At 46.0% G+C, this 18171-nt stretch overlaps 1 protein-coding gene across 2 annotated transcripts in view; it reads left to right on the top strand.

The window, feature by feature from the left end:
- The first annotated feature begins 6933 nt into the window (after nucleotides 1–6933).
- The window catches only part of AKT1 (AKT serine/threonine kinase 1), a 128522-nt gene continuing 117284 nt past the window's right edge, over nucleotides 6934–18171 (top strand). Inside the window, exon 1 of one of the 2 annotated variants that reach the window (XM_088473696.1) lies at nucleotides 6934–7766. The gene's annotated coding sequence lies outside the window, so the exon portion shown is untranslated. The remainder of the gene's footprint in view (nucleotides 7767–18171) is intronic. The other variant, XM_088473694.1, reaches the window with a different exon arrangement.

The following is an 18171-nucleotide window of genomic DNA, read 5'->3' as shown; positions in this document are numbered from 1 at the left end:
AACGCGTTGGTACACAGTGACAGGATCATCAGCAGGGAGGAATTGCATGAATATCCCTCAAAGAAGGACCCTGAAACAGAGGTGATCCGTAAACCTCCATCTTTAAAATCTACGGGCCCTTGTGAGGGGGACTTCTGGTAATTCCCCAATCTTTATTTTAAAAAGGACCATTCACCCTCATGTAGGAAATATCCATCCTACACATAGTATTGGTGTCATTGCTTTTAGGGCATTGTTGATCATATACCCATTTTATTTGTTTTTTTATTCTCATTGAGTTTAATAAATTGTATTTGTGATTGTACTACACTATGTTTGGCCGATCTTATGTCTTTCATGTGTATGGAAATTCCACTACTACAATTTGACGACCCTACACGGTGTCCTGATTGTAGTCGTGGGGAAGTATTGTGATTATTATTTATATCTTGATTTGGGAGCACTGTGCGCACTTTACTATACGTAATCTTTTATTATTTATGTACACTTTAGTACTGAAGGGTGGTACTTATCACGTATAGTCATCTGCAGCCTAGAGAGGTGCTTGGCGCCTGTATAACACCACTCACTCTATATAAATTTTTGGTACAATAATGAGTGTCTGTAGGCATTTTGGAGGTTCCTTGCAAGTTTGGGGCTGCATTTCAACAAACAGGGTTGGGGATTTGGTCAGGATTAATGGTGTCCTCAATGCTGAAAAATACAGGCAGGTACTAATCCAGAATGCAATACCATCATGGAGACGTCTGATTAGCTCAATATCTATTCTGCAGCATGACAATGACCCCAAACAAACAGCCAATATCATTAAGAACTATCTTCAGCGTAAAGAAGAACAAGGAGTCCTGGAAGTGATGATATGGCCCCCACAGAGCCATGATCTCAAAATCATTGAGTCTGTCTGGGATTACATGAAGAGACAGAAGGATTTGAACAAGCCTACATCCACAGAAGATCTTTAGTCAGTTCTCCAAGATGTTTGAAACAACCTCCCTGCCGAGTTCCTTCAAAAACTGTGTGCAAGTGTACAAAGAAGAACTGATGCTCTTTTGAAGGCAAAGGGTGATCACACCAAATATTGATTTGATTTAGATTTCACTTCTGTTCATTCACTTTGCGTTTTGTTAATTGAGAAAAATTAATTATTCGTCACGACTGGTGTTACAGATACCTGTCTCAGGTGTTGGTGTAGGACCAGCGGCAGATGAGTGCAACAAGAACCATGGAGGCAATATATAGCTCTTTCTCATGTAGATTTGGGTAGCAGTGAGAACTGCCTTTGGTGATGGGTAGCAGCAATGGATAGATTAGATGCAGCCAGGAGGAACCTGACAGATCCAACTGGAGTAACTTGCAGAACCGCACTGGAACCGGCAGGAGTGACTTGAAGAACTGAACTGGGACCGTCAGAAGTAACTTGATAGTGTAACTGCTTTTGGTGATTGGTAGCAACAATGGATGGATAGATGCTGCTAGACAGGACCGGACTGGATTGGCAGGAGAACTTGCAGAACCGGACTGGGACCGGCAGGAGTAACTTGCAGAACCGGACTAGGACCGGCAAGAGAACTTGCAAAACCGGACTGGGACCGGCAGAGGTAACTTGCAGAACCGGACAGGAAACGGCAGGAAAACTTGCAGAACCGGACTGCGACCAGCATAAGTAACTTGCAGAACCGGACTGGGACCGGCAGGAGAACTTGCAGAACCGGACTGGGACCAGCAGGAGAACTTTCAGAACCGGACTGGGACCGGCAGGAGTAACTTGCAGAACTGGACTGGGACCGGTAGAAGAACTTGCAGAGCCGGACTGGGACCGGCAACAGTAACTTGCAGAACCGGACTGGGACCGGCTGGAGAACTCGCAGAGCCGGCCTGAGACCAGCAGGAGTAACTTGCAGAACCGGACTGGGTCTTGCAGGAGAACTTGCAGAACCAGGCTTGGAACCGCAGGAAGTAACTAATTTTTCAGGTCCCCTTTTATCTCCCTTGCTGGCTCAGGATTGAGTTGGGTCCATGACTAGCCGAACTGGGTCATCTGACTCAGTAGAATATGGCAGCGCCCATGGGAGGAACGGCATGACTGCTGTGATCAGGGATGTGGCCAGGATTCCAAGACCAGGGCCGTCTACTGTACGCAGGATCTCCCCGAGCAGCCCTGTAACCATCCCCAACAACCTACTCCCCAGATGGGTAAAGCACGCAGACCACCAGCGGTGCTGATGCTGCGCTCTGACACTGTTAACACTACTATTCTTGAAAGCATTCTTATATTGCAGCATTTTTTGCACACCTGCCTAAAACGTTTGCACAGTACTGTGTGTATATATATATATATATATATCTGCACGTCTCTTAAAAAGTGGGAGGCACATATAGAAACCGCTGTAATTCCTACACCGTTCACCTGATTTGGATGTAATTACCCTCAAATTAAATCTGAAAGTCTGCAGTTAAAGCACATCTTGTTTGTTTCATTTCAAAGCCATTGTGGTGGTGAATAGAGGCCAAAATATGAAAATTCTGTCAGTGTCCCAATATTTATGCGCCTGACTGTATGTATAACCAATTTGGTTGTTTATGTGTTAAACAAACTATTATATAAACCTTGTGAGAGAAATGAAGGTCCAGAGGCTTCCATAAGGTGAAAATGAGCAGTCACATTTATTTATAAAGCAGGTATATACAATAGATTCACCACTCTAATTACAGGACACATAATAGTTTGCAACCTTGTAATTAGAGAAAAAAAACTTTAACATATGGGGCCAAATATAATAGGGTGAGAGTTTAGAAATGTGAGCGTTTAGCAGTAAAACTATCACACTAATACATTGATCGAGTTGTATTTTCAATACAGGAAACACCTGGATGAGAGTTTACATCTGGAGAGTTTTTTTAATCTGAAAAACATGTAAGTTTGCCTGTTCTGTGACTGTATTATATTGGCTGAGTTTAATAATGGGAGAGTTTTCTTTCACATTTTCTAAACTCTCACCCTATTACATTTGGCGCCTGGTGCTATTGGTAGACATACCCTTCTTCATGGTAAATATACAGTCCTCATATATCAGGAGTTTAAACTTCATCATTTATATTGAGGCCTATTTACTGTGCTCTACACATAAGATCATAGGGTATTTTTAGCTTTTCAAAGCCAATGATTGTCAACGGTTTTGCCTACAGGATTTAAAACAGTAATAAATAATAACATTCTATGCAAAGCCAGGCATATACTGCTGGAAAAACCAACATTTAGTAAATATAACCCCATGTATCTAATTAAGCACAGTCCTTTGGCTGGCTGCCCATTGTAGTTGCTTTAAAAAGTGCAAGCATGTGAAAGCACATATAAATACAGTACATACTGGATTAATTTGAATGCACTTACAAGTGCATACAGAACATGTTCAGTTTGGGATGTAGTTATGAGACCAGCGGCGGCAATGCCAGGGCCAGCTACTGGGAGGGGGTGTGACAAAATCAGGGAGGTGTGGTCAAGCCCCTCCCAGCCCCCCCAAAAATGAAGAAACTAGTATATGAACACTCAGCGCAGCCAGCGGCTCCAGGGCAGTGGGGCGATCAGTGCAATCTCTTCTCTTTGCCCACTACTGCTGGCTGCATCTGTATAGCAGCCCAACCACAGCGGTACAGCAGGCAGTGTCTCCGCTCTTTCACTGCTATACAGATGCAGTGAGCTTTAGTGGGAAGAACAGTGGGTGGCGATCACTGATCCGGGCCCCCATTGGGCCCCTCCAATCAGCCCAGAAGCCCGGATAAGTAGTACCTCCCCCTTTTTCTCTGCTCTTCTGCATGGAGTGGCAACATTGCCGACTCAGTGGTCCTATAATGGTATCCTGCTCCATTATGTTAACGACTAACATCATATATATATTAAAAACAGACAATCGTAAATATGTTTATTAACTATTCATCTATTCAATGGAGGTCTTCAGAAATGTTGACTGGGAACTGAGGCCCTGATTCAGAGCAGGACGCTCTGACAGAGTGCTCGCTCTGAATCAGGGCCGTCCTTGCTCCTTTTTGGAGCGGCCTCCTGGCCGCTCGCATAGCTGTGGGTGACCACCCACAGCTATAGCGAGCAGCCAAAATGATGGTCTTTTTGCTGGTCGGGCTTGCGACGAGACCCTGCGGTAGGGTCTCACTGCTGCAAGCCCAGGAGTTCTTTTAGCTCTATCAGAGCCAAAAGCACTCCCACTGACATCACTAGTGATCATCACTAGTGATGTCAGTGGGGCCGGACCCAGACGGTAGGCGTTCCCATGGGAACGCCTCTGTCTGGGCAGCCACACCCCCGGCACGCCCACCAAAGGGGGCGTGCTGTCAATCAACATCGACAGCATGCCCCCTTTGGTGCGAGACCCATAACGACGGCTTTGGCGTCGTTATTTGGGTCTCGCGCATGTGCACTTGGGCACCATCGACACGCTTGCGAGCGCTCACGAGCTGGTGCACCATCGACCCGCTTGCGAGCGCTCACGAGCGGGTCTGAATCAGGCCCTAAGGCCCTGATTCAGAGCCGGTCACTCTGACAGAGCGCTCGCTCTGAATAAGGGCCGGTCTTTTTTTTTTTTTAAGAACGGCCTCCTGGCCGCTCGCATAGCTGTGGGTGACCACCCACAGCTACATATCGAGCGACCAGGAAGATGGTCGCAATGGTCAAGACCATCACGACCATCGGGCTTGCGACGAGACCCTTGTGGAAGGGTCTTGTTGCCGCAAGCCCCAGAGAGATTTCGGCTCTAACAGAGCCGAAATCTCTACCACTGACATCACTCGTGATGTCAATGGGGCCGCCCCCAAATGGAGGCGTTCACATGGGAACGCCTCTGTCTGGACAGTCACCCCCCCGGCCCGCCCACCAAAAGGGGCGTGCTGTCACTCAACATCGACAGCATGCCCACTTTGGTACGAGACCCGGAGCGACGGCTTGCCCGTCGCTATCCGGGTCTCGCACATGCGCACGACGGAGCCGGCTCCGCGGCTCAGCGCTTGCGACTGAGTCTGAAACAGGCCCTGAATTTTCTGAGTCTCTCTCCATCCACTGTTTCTATGCTAGCCACAAAGTGATTGGCAGGTGGAACGGGATGTCCCGGAGTGATTTGTCAAATTTTGGAGAAATAAAGTTGAGAGATAAAGTACCAACCAATCAGCTTCTGACATATTTCTAGCATAGCCTGTAACATTACAGTTACAGATTTTCGTCCACATCCCACTGATTTTTCATATGTCCACCCACAATGAGGATGACATAGTCACGGGGAAACATGGGCTGTTTATTGAGAATGTACACACACTGCGCGGTATTGGGAGATAGAGGCAGAGACCGTTCTGATAATCGAATGCGTTTGTGGACTTATTAAATGGTTTTATCGGTAAAATGCTCATGCCTAAACAGTATACAATAAAGCAGGCCGAACACCCAATTATTGGCAATAATTGGTCCAATAATTGTAAAGTGCGCACCTAGCTTTAGTAACAAATACAGCTGTACACCTAGGCGATCTGCAAACATGTACTGGTAGGGGTCCTGGGTACCGTGTTTGAGAAACACTGCTCTATTGGAATATGACTGGCAATACCAACCCTACTTTTTGCTGTTGAACAAATGTGTGTAAAGTATTAGTGTACATCATAATTATCTATCTATCTATCTACATATCTATTGGGATGCTGTTAAAATACCGAAGGATGGGATTCCGGAGGTCAGAATGTTGGCGCCAGAATCCCGGGAACCTGTCAGAATCCCAGCACCGGCATCCCGACCACTGGAATCCCGGAGGCAAGTACCGGGGTTAGGGGGGGGTTAGGGTGCACGTAGGTAAGGTTAGGTTTAGGCACTGGGGGGGTTAGGTTCAGGCATCGGGGAAGGAGAGTTAGGGTAGGGGGAGGGTTGGAATACTGACCGAAAAGTGTCTGTATTCTAAAGGTGCGTACACACGGAACGTTAACAATGCACAATATGAACGATATCGTGCATTTTTCTGTGCCTCCAACCCACGAACGACCTGCAATGCGCGAGCACGTATGGACGATAATGATATCGTCCATCGCCCGTGCATGCAGGTCAACCTGGTCATCACTGGTGGGTAGGTGGTGTGCTGGATGATCGATATCGATTTTCTGGCACACTCGGGAGATCGTTCAACGATATCGTTATGATTGACGATCGTCCCATGTGTATTATTATTATTATTACCAGTTATTTATATAGCGCACACATATTCCGCAACGCTGTACAGAGAATAGTTGACCATTCACATCAGTCCATGCCCCAGTGGAGCTTACAATCTATGTTCCCTATCACATGATCACACACATACACACTCGGGTTAATTTTATGTTTGGAGCCAATTAACCTACCAGTATATTTTTGGAGTGTGGGAGGAAACCGGAGTACCCGGAGGAAACCCACGCAAGCACAGGGAGAATATACAAACTCCACACAGTTAAGGCCGTGGTGGGAATTGAACCCATGACCTCAGTGCTGTGAGGCAGTAACGCTAACCATTACACCATCTGTGCTGCCCATACCCATAACCCTGTCGGGATGCTGGCGTCAAGATTCTGGCCGACGGGATCCCAAACGCTGGCATCCCGTACCCATCTCCTACCTACCTACCTACCTATCTATCTAGCTGAAGTACTCCCTGAATCTTACCCTAAGTCCCTGACTCTGGAGTAGATTTTAGTGTAACATCTTGCAACTTTTAATAGTTTTAGCGAGCACCTAGCAAGCCGGTGCACAGGGAGTGGGTGACCTTGTTCTTGATAAATACAAATACTATTGCACAATATTATATGGCAAGCCTATATATAATATGAATTGTAATCATTACCAGCAGTGAAGCAGCAGAGAGGTGACAGCAGCTCACCTGTCTGCCCGGCACACACACACACAGAGGAGACTCCTCCCTCAGTGCTGCTGCTGCTGCTGTGATGGATTTTCTCTAGCTGCAGATCTGTAGCTGGCAGCCTGCGGGCGGTAGGACCCGGTGGTCATCTGGAGGAGGCAGTGAGGGAGACACATAGACAGAGTGAGGGAGGCTGCTGCTGCTGGAGAAAGGAAGAGGAGGCAGGAGGAGGATCACCCTGTGCAGGGGAGGAAGAGGCTGCATCAGACGGGCACACATCAGGGGACAGCCAGCGCTGCTGCAGCTGCTGATCCTCCTCAAGAAGGATGATCCAGGACTGACAGTGCTACCCGACTGCACAGAGCTGATCCCTCACCAGTAGCAGCCAGGGTGTCAGCATCCTCCAACCATCCTGCAGCAGCACCCCAGGGTGTCAGCAAGGTGACAGCACAGTTCAGTTCAGCAATCAAGTACCAGAATCAGCAGCAACACCCCAGTGCAAGGTTCCAGCACGGCAGCAGCAGCACCCCAGGGTGTCAGCATCCTCCAGCACAAGAGCAGCACCCCAGGGTGTCAACAAGGTGACAGCACCCTCCAGCCGGATCCTCCCATCCCTCCTTGCAATCAATGGGCTGAATCTGCAGCAGCAGCAACACTACAACCAGCAGCCCTATCCTTCCCCTCTTCCTCCTCCTTCTCCTCCCACCCTCTCCCCCTCTCTGTCTGCTCTCCTCTCCTAACCCCTCCTTCCTTCTTTCCTCTCCCTTCCCTCTCATGCTCCCCTCGGTGATGGTGAGGCTTCAGCTGGCTGCAATCCACCACTAGGCCCCAAGCCCCGGTGGCTCTCCTCCTCCTCCAGGCACAGCTCCTATATATACCTCTTGCATCCATGTAAGTCAATACCCTCCCTTCTGTTACTGCACCCACTTCTCCCCTGATGGGGCACACACCCTATACTGGCACCAACACCCTGTTTTATTCATGAAAGCAGGGCCTTGTAGACCCCCTTATAATACCCATGCCCCATCTCTCTAGTGCCCCACCCCCTGTAGTATATATACACTGCAGCCTGACCATGGGCCTGTGCAGGGTAGAGCATCCCTTACATAGTGTAGATACAGCTAATACATTCACATTGGGTACTTATGCCTGTCTGGCTGGCAGGGGATGGGGCACCATACATTCTGATTGATTTTTGCTTATTTGCATGAGACAGGCTGCACTGTTGCTGTGTGTAATGTAGGTTGTATATATAGTGCTATGTGATGTAGTAGGTTGAGTATATATTGTGTTGTGTGTGTGATGCAGCCTGTGTATATTGTGTTCTATAATGCAGCACTATATATATATATATATATATATATATATATATATATATATATATATATAATGTGTGTGTTTGTGATGTAGGATGTATCCACTCTTGTTTCTGCTGAACCAGTGCTATTTCCAGGGAAGGGCTGTGCCTGGTGCAATGAATAGACAGTCTTACATTCTACTATATACCAGTCACCCATTGAAACATCAACAACAACAAAAAATAGGAGGTTGCAGTTGTTTCCTGTGTTTACAACCTCATCTGTGCCAGACACATACTTGTGTATCTATTTCTGTTGTATTGTTATATTTCTGATGCATTAGCTACAAAGTATTTGTTTCAGCAGTGTGAGTTATTTGCTGTCTATTCTACATCCCTTGTGTTCTGCAGCCAGTTATCAGCTGAATGCACCCCTCCCATTGATGCCCACTTCCTGCACATATACTGTAATATGCATGGCAGGATTGGCTCACCCTACCACATCCCACCCTGGCCACTAGCTCACTCAGCGCAGCACAATCATCTGCTCCTACTACCCGGCCTTCTAGGAATCGAAAGATAGTGTTTACTTGGAAAATCTATGTATATTCAGCCACAGAGAGGGGGGAAATAGTGTGTGGCTGATATTTGGCATGTTACCATAGCAACCAGGCCTACATTTAACCCAAACATAGCCTGCAGACACTGACATACTAAATGACAGAATGCACAATTAAATGTGGTTACGCATAGGGGCTTATACCCATATTGATTGTCTTTTACTGTAAAATATGCTTTCTAACGGGCAAGAGTTTATAACTGTTTTTTGGAATAAGTCACCTCACAGTTGATATTAGTTTTGACAGTACTCTTGGTGTATGTTAGTGTTTTAGAAACACTTCTAAACTATTATTACTTTTCATTTAAAACTTTATTCCATTTGATTTTCGGATGCAAATATGTATTAATTTGCCAAACAAACTTCTCTTCAGCAAAGTAATATTTTATTGATAAATACATTGTGTGCTATTATTTCTTAGGGTTATATATACTAATGTGTGGGTTTTTAGATGTTGCCCAGAGCCGTAACTAGACTTTTTGGTGCCCTGTGCCAGAGAGCGCATTGGCGCCCACCCATTTTTTAACCCCCATTTTTTAAATCAGGACATAAGAGAGTGCACCTGTAAAATGTCATGGCTTCATGGGGAAGGGCCAGGGAAGAGATAGGGGTACTCCTGGGGCAGCCAGGAGATGCTGGAGATAAAGGAAGAGGAAGCGAAGTGAGAATGATAAGAGACAGGAAAATTGACAGGCCCAAACAGCGCCCCCTGCCCTGCGGTGCCCTGTGCCATGGCACAGGCCGCTCTACCCTAGTTACGGCCCTGCCCATAGCAACCAATCAGATTCTAGCTATTATTTTCTAGAAGGTGCTAGATAAATGTTTAGTAGAATCTGATTGGTTGCTATGGGCAACACATCCACGTCTTAAAAAAAACTGCACTGTAGTAAATATACCCCTAATAATGGAGCGTACACACGGTCAGATTTGTCAGACTTGTCAAATTTGTCAGATGAACGATTGAACGATTTTACCAAAGTTTTGAACGATTGAACGATTTTTGACTGCATTAAAATGAATGGAATCGTCCAAGTCTGACTGCAAACCCATCAGATGTCAGATATCGTTATCTGACAAACGGGAACGCGCATCGTTGATCGTCCATCGTTCAGGCATGTCAGATATGAACGATTTTCCTTCAGATATGAACGACTGAACGATTTTTAAATCGTTATCGTTCATATCTGAAGGAAAAATCTGATCGTGTGTATGCACCATTAGTATTATCTTTATTAGACCATGTAACAGCTACTTTAATTAGCAACCCTATGTATCTGAAAGTCTTTGTTTTATTGCTCCAAACTTTAAGTCATTGTTTATTACCTGGCAAGTAATTTACAAATTTCAGGTAGTACTTTCTGACTGGTGGTTTCATTTTGTGTCTTTCCCCCGCCTCGACCCCCCCACCCCCTTCCCCACATTAGCATAAAAGTGAGAGTAGTCAAGTGAATGATGACTAACTTTAAAAATATTTACTTTTAAATTGGAAACACAAATTACCAGTTTGAGTGTGTTCGTTTCAAAAACAAAAATAAAAAATGTCCCAATGGTAAACAGAAGTATTTGACACTGTACATGCAGGTTCAGACTCACATTTATGAAGCACAGTCTGTTATTTACCTTGTGAGACACACAGATGAGATAAATGGAATACACTGAATTCAGTACACTGAATGTAAAGTAAGCAATACTTTTCATACATGAGTTTTTGTTTGTCATATCACCATGCTGACCTTAAGAGGGCCTATTTAGTAATTGCGTTCACTCTTACAAAAATAATGTTTTAGGATTGTTGCTACATTATTTAGTACTGGGGGTAATCGATATAAGGGTTGCTAGACAGATATTTGATTTATTTTTCTTAACCTTGTAGGTCAATTGTTAATAGGACTTAATATAAGTGACTTGGACAGCACAGTTAGTGTAATGGTTAGCATTACAGCCTCACAGCACTGAGGTCTTGGCCTCATGGCCATAACTGTGTGGGGTTTGTATATTCTCCCCCTACTCACGTGGGTTTCCTGCGGGGTGGATCGGTTTTCTCCCACAATAAAAAAACATACTGGTACGTTAATGGACTCCTGACAAAAGGTAATCCTAGGGCAGGGCCGAAACTAGGATTTTTGTCACCCGGCGCAAAACAGTAATTGGCGCCCCCCTGCCCATCATAAGATGGGTTTTTCTGAGATAAATTTAATAGCCATCCCTTAAAAAATATTAGTTAAGTTTCTTAAATAAAACCATTAAATGTCCAATTATTTTATTAAAATTTCAAATATCGACAGAACAAACATATTACACATAATGCCAGGTATTCTAATGCCATTTACACATAATGCCACATATTGTAATGCCCTTTACACATAATGCCACATATTGTAATGCCCTTTACACATAATGCCACATATTATGCCATTTGCACATAATGCCCCTATAGTAATGTATCTTTAATGTATTTGGAGATCCTTTATGAATGTCTGTGGAGCCTTCTCTGTAAAACGCACATTAGGGTAAACCCCCAGAAGTCTCCGGTCCCTTGGCTCATTACTGAGCAGCCACACGATGGACAGGCCAGCACTGGTTATGTTTACATCAGGCAATACTGCCAGTATGCTCTGTGGTGTACTGACCCCTTTTACTGTGGGAGGGGGGCTTTTCATTGATGTGGGACCATTTGTAGTAGTGCCACCATAGTAATGCCCTCTCTAGTAGTGCCACCATAGTAATGCCCCCTGCAGCAGTGCCCCTATAGTAATGCCCCCTGAAGCAGGGCCCCTATAGTAATGCCCTCTTCAGCAGTGCCCCTATAGTAATGCCCTCTTCAGCAGTGCCCCTATAGTAATGCCCCCATAGTAATACCCTGTGCAGCAGTGCCCTTATAGTAATGCCCCCTTCAGCAGTGCCCCTATAGTAATGCCCCCTGAAGCAGGGCCCCTATAGTAATGCCCTCTTCAGCAGTGCCCCTATAGTAATGCCCTCTTCAACAGTGCCCCTATAGTAATGCCCCCATAGTAATACCCTGTGCAGCAGTGCCCTTATAGTAATGCCCCCTTCAGCAGTGCCCCTATAGTAATGCCCCCATAGTAATACCCTGTGCAGCAGTGCCCTTATAGTAATGCCCCCTTCAACAGTGCCCCTATAGTAATGCCCCCTGCAGCAGTGCCCCCAAATTAATGCTCTCTGTAGTGCCGCTTACACAGGAAAAAATCCAAAACAATACTTACCTTAAAACCGACTCCTGCGTCCGCCGCTGTCTGGTCCGCCTGGCTGCTCCTCGGAACTATGGGAGAGATGTCATGACGTCTCTTCCATAGCGCCAGTGGGGGGAGCCTGAAGCTGGAGTTCAGGAGAGAACTCCAGCCTCCGGCTTCTGCTGCAGGGAAGGAGCCAGATGCCCACTGGTAATAAAATCCCAGTGGGCGTCCGGCAAATGAAGCATCCCTGCGGCGCCGGGTGCAGCGGCGCTGTCGCATGCAGGGGCTATGGGCCCCTGATCCGGCACCCGGTGCACGTGCACCTCCAGCCCTACCTAGTTGTGGCCCTGCCTAGTGCGTGTGTGTACATGTGGTAAGGAACATAGAATTTAGTTTTTCAGCCACAGAAACAATTCTCGTAGCTTTCCACCAGTCCAATTTACTAAGCTCCTGAAAGCTCCGGTAGGTTGTTTATCTCATATTTACAGATGTGTCCTCACTTGTGCAGTCGCACCAAACAGCCCCTTCTATCACGCCTGGTCCCATGAGACTCTGATAGCGCTTGGTGTCTTTTTTTCACTGAAAATGTATCTAATGCTGGGCATACACTCTACAATTATCTGTCAGATATCTGTCCAATCTGGCTGGTTGGAATGAAAACCTGGTAATGTATGGGAGCAAATAACAATAGAAATTTGCTTCCAAACACTAGAAAAGGGACCAGATTTTCTTTCCCACCAGACAGATTAGACAGATATCTGACAGATAATTGTAGAGTGTATGCCCAGCATAAGTCGCAATGCGATGCAACTAGGACGCAACAGCAGACTGTGCTGATTAATTTGGTATGTGACACTTCTATATCTGTGTCTATCAATCAGCATGAGAAGAGCTTCGATGCAACGGCCGCAGCCTTTTTCCACACTCAGGGGAATATTTATTAAAATGTGGGTTTTTAGAAGTGGAGATGTTGCCCATAGCAACCTATAAGATTCTATAGATGTGTCCACATACATCTTACTTCCTATGACTTTAAACAGCCCTTCTAGTCACTCCATGCGACTCGGTAGTGATGAGCGTCTTTTCATGTGACTTTTAACCTTCAAAAATGCGTCTTATTTACAGATTGATGTGATTAGGACGCACAAGCAGCTTCTGCTGATTCACATGATATGCAGCATGCCTATATTCTGTGTGACACTGCGGGCGTATCTGCATGCCAAATGCTACGTTACAGTGTCACAGCCGCCGACACTGTAATGTAGTCCACAGAAACGTTATAATCCTAGATTAGAATACAAGGATCACCCCATCTCCATACTGGTACGGTGGTCTTCACAGCAGTTATACAGCCACAGGTTAACTATGCGTCATAGGGACCATGTGTATGGAAACCTCTGGAAATTCCTTCACCCAGCCAATGGGATGCTATGTCCTGCTAATGTACGGAACAACCTTTACAGGGGGCAAAGCGAGATTGAGGGCATCATCTTGTAACCAACGTTTGTAAATCCAGAAAGAAATAGGTGTTATTAAAGAGAACTCAAATTTAAAATGCATCATGGTGGTGCTGTGATTTAAGTAGTCAGGGATGTTACAAAGGGAATGGGTATGAAGTCCAGGCGGCTGAATAGCCGCCAGTTCATAACCCGACACTGGCAGCCCGAAGGGAGAAGATCCTGACAGGGCAGGCAAGTACTCTATTCCTGCCCCTCTCCCCCCCCCCCCCCTAACCCTCCCTTAGTGGTGCCTAACCCTCCCTTAGTGGTGCCTGACCCTAACATCCCCCCCTAGTGCCTAAACCTAACCCTACCCAAGTGCCTAACCCTAGCCTTCTCACGGGGGAGCCTAACCCTGACCTTCCCCCCCCCTCGGGGTGCCTAAATTTAACCCCCCCCCCCCCCCAAAAAAAAAAACCTAACCCTAACCCCACTCCCTACCCACCCCTGCGGCTAACACAAAGGGTGCCCTGGACTTGCCTAGTTCGGGTTGGCGTCTTTCGGAGTTCCGGCATCTGGATTAAGATAGGCTTTGGCATTTCTTAAGTCCCTTGTCGGGATTTCCTTGTCGGTATTGAGACCGGCGGCATTGCGCCCGCTGGTCTCATAACTAAATCCCGTTACGGAGATCTCTCATCCTTGAGCTGTGGTGTATACATTACAGATATATCTACTGTACGTTAAGAATAAAACAAGAAAACCTGGAAAATATCAATGATGCATTAATACAAATATAAAGATGACAAGTAAAAAAAGAAAAAGTTTGTATAGATTATCAAAATAACAACCTGAAAATTTTGAATAAGTGAACACAAATTATTCCATTAAAATTAAAAAATTTTCAGGTATAATAAATCCTACCATTTTAACTGACTGGTCTGTGCATCCTCCTGTAACTTTGTGTATGCAAATCTAGCGCACGCCAAGCAAGGCAGGCGATCGCAAGGCATTAGCACACCCACTATGTCTTGGCATGTGATCACTTTGTGTATTCAGATGCCCACCAGCCAGTCTTAAGATGCCCACTTGTGCACATCGTCTCCTGGAAGTGCATGAAAACATTGGTACATCGAGCACCATCGGATGTGCTTGTGGTGGATTATACCTTGCCGCAAGCACTGTGATCACTTCAGTGTGAAATACAACCAGGTGACGTGTACTATGACGCTGCCTGTTAATTATGCACGCCTCTGAAACGGCGTTGAAACACTCAGGCATGCCTGCGTTCGTACCTCCACTCCCCCGCTTCTAGTGGCTTGCCCCTGTCACCACCCACAAATGGCCTCTCATGTCGCTCATTCATATGGGCTGTCTATGCTGGGTGAGCGAGCGCTTCCCGATCTTTCGCAGTGGTTCGCACCCGCGCATTGCGATGCATGCGCGGAATGCAAAAATCACCCAGCTACGAGCAAGCGCTTCCTAGCGAGCGGGTCTGAATCGGGTGCATAGCGCTTCATTTTACAGACTACTTTCTTTCTGGTTTTCTCCAAATTATTTGTAACCTAACCAGCAGAGCTCTTCTATTTTGGAGCCTGGGCTCTAAGGGGTTATATTTACTAAAGTGTGAGTTTTTAGAAGTGGCCCATAGCAACCAATCAGATTCTACCTATCATTTATCTAGCACATCCTAGAAGATAATAGCTAGAATCTGATTGGTTGCTATGGGCAACATCTCCTCTTCTAAAAACCCGCACTTTAGTAAATATATCCCCAAGTGTCTGTGTGTCATTGTTTTGGGACATTTAAGAGAAGTGCTTCCAAATATAGTGTACTACATACCTGACAATCTGGGGAAACACAGAGACTGGGATGTCACCTGGTTTTCTGTCCCACAAAGTAGTTTTATTTTAATGACCTTGGACATGATACAGAACAGCTTTGTAGATAAGTTATTCAAGTGTAATAGGTATAAACAATGTATAGATTACCACTGTAGTTCATTCTAGCACCCTGCATGTAATCAGTGAGGAGGGCATATTTTACCTTTGAAGGGCAAAATGTTATATGTGACGTATTGCTACAGTAGCTTTAGTGATATCTAAAATATTGCACTTCAAAATGAAAATATGCCTTCCTCACTGATTACGTGAAGGGTGCTAGAATGGGGCTGGGTATGAGTTCCCGGTGGTCGGTATGCCGCTGGTCAGAATACCGACAGTGGTAGGTAAGTATACTACCCCTAACCTCCCCCCTAGTGCCTAAACCTAACCTTCCCCTCACCGCACCCTAAACCTAACCGTCCACCCTTAGTGCCTAACCCTAACCCCCGATACTTGCCTTCAGGATGCCGGCGATCAAGATACTGGAGGCGGGATTCCAACACTGTCGGGATTCCGGCACTGGTATGTAGACTGTCGGCATCACGCATGGCGGGATGCTATCTACATCCCGCTAGAATAAACACTACATTGTTCACATGACATAGTATTTAACAAATGTTGCAGGAGGCCATGTACAATAGCGTTCCCGCTAGGCTGTTTTAGTGGGGTGCTGCGCCCTGCCTGATTTCAAAATGCCCCCGGCATCTATTCACAGAGACATGAGCCCTTAGGGGCAGCCCGACATGAAAGACATGCCCCTTTTGCCGGCGCCAGACCTAGGGCGGGATGTACTTAATGGAAAATGCGGTAAAAACCCAGTTTACGGGGTTTTACCGCATTTTCTATATGTATCATCACCTGACCGCCGGGTCTCCAATGTGGAGGGTAACCCTGGCATTACCCTATAGAAGCCTATAGGCTTTTACCGCATCGCGCTGCTATGAGGGATCCGATCGGATCCCTCCCAGAATGCCCCGCGGCCGCCGCGTCGCTCATAAACCCGGAAGTCCACGGCACAGCACACATCGCAAAGGATAGCTCTTATCGGAAGACCTGTCCTTTGCGTTACTGATCGCATTTGTTAGTGCGTATGTGATCAGTAGGAATGCGAAGCATGGTGGGATGTACTCCGCAAGGTTAGTACATCCCGCCCTTAGAGTGAACACTATACAAACCAATAAATTAAAGTTGTCTGGTGATGGTGATATACAGTACAACGCTTGAGTTGCCTTCGGGCAATTAGATCCCGTTTTATTAGCCAGAAAAAATATCTGTTTTCGGGTGAGTACACATAGGATCTGTGATAAGTTCATGGACCCAAATGTGTTAACCCCGGCGTCTGCCTGAAAACAGACATTCATCGGCCATTTTGTTTTGGAGCCTGCCGCTGTAATTTCTGATTGAATTTCTCCCTTAATGTTTACTGTGTCTATTGGGTGGCATCCTGAGTGCCAACAAGCTCCACCCCTCATATTTTACATCCCGCCTCCATACGGTTTTACTTTGTCACATGAAATTAAAAATTGCAGCCACGCTGCAAAAATGATTGTGGAATAATTCCTTGACATACGCCTATGTTATAGCAATCATTGATGCACTGTTGGCATAATAAACGAATAACTGCTAGCAAATCAAACAAATCCATTATGGAGGTTGATATCCAGACATCCCTATCTATGTGAAGTTTGTATATCCTTCTTGTGTATGCTGGGGTTTCCTCCAATGAAGTGTGTGTGTTGTCTGGGAATTTGACCAGTAGGATCCAATGGGGCAGGGACCGATAAATATTTGTTACAGCACTGCAGACTATTGTGGCATTATATAAATAACTGATCATATTAATAATAGCATGTATAAGGTAAGAGAGTCAGCAGTTCAAGAATGGACATATATCTGGAAATAATGGTTTATATGTACTTCACGGTATGGGGCCAATGATAGGCATCGCGACGCCTATCATTATCCACCCGCCGAAATCCCGACGCCCGGCATACCGAATGAAGGTAAGCTGGGCGACACGAGCGGACAGCCGGTTAGGCACCCCCCCGGGAGGGTTAGGCTAGGGGAAGGGGGGGGGTTATGGTTAGGCACCCCCAGGGGAAGGTTAGAGCTAGGCACCCCCCCCGGGAGGGTTAGGTTTAGGGCTCGGGGAAGGGGGGGTTAGGTTTAGGCACCTCTGGGGGGAGGTTTGGTTTAGGCATTGGGGGGGAGGTTAGGGGGGGGGGGGTTAGCAATAGCCTACTTACCTTCCCCGTCTGGATCTTCAGTCTTCTGCCTTCCGGCGTCGGTATTACATCTGCCGGGCTTATGTCTGCCTCAGCTGTATGTCATACCGATTACGGATTTCACAATTAGTGCTATTTTTGTTAAGCCTTGGTCATGCTTTGCATTAGGGGCGTAATGGTGCTCTGATGGATTTAGCCTGGTCCTATAGATTTTGCCAAAACCATCATCGTCTATAAATGATTAACTTTGCTTCAGTACTCTACTAATCAGGGGGAGAGCCAGCTACTGTGAGATAATTCTATATTTCACTGGACACCCCATTTTAAAGAGCAATTCCCAATAATACATATAATACATTCCTGCAATAGATGTTGTTGAGTTCAATTATACTTAAGTCCTTTTAGACTATTATTAGTTGCACTCTTGATTTCAGTTGTGTTTATTTAGCTAAAGAAACAAAAACACCCTAAGCCCTCTGTATTTGTGTTATGTTATGCATTTCGGGAGCACAAACTAGCATGTTTAAGAGCTTGTGGAAAATGGATTAGGCCTCCGAGCTCAATGTCAGACACCAGCTGCAGGTTGAGGCAAATATGCACCAGGGCTATCGATGCAAAGAAAGGCTGTATCATTTTGTTACT

Source organism: Taudactylus pleione, unplaced genomic scaffold (genome assembly GCF_031769625.1).
Source record: "Taudactylus pleione unplaced genomic scaffold, aTauple2 ptg000139l, whole genome shotgun sequence".
In the NCBI taxonomy this organism is placed as follows: domain Eukaryota; kingdom Metazoa; phylum Chordata; class Amphibia; order Anura; family Myobatrachidae; genus Taudactylus; species Taudactylus pleione.
Note: the sequence above shows the minus strand (reverse complement) of the source record. Positions and strands in the feature narration are given on the sequence as shown.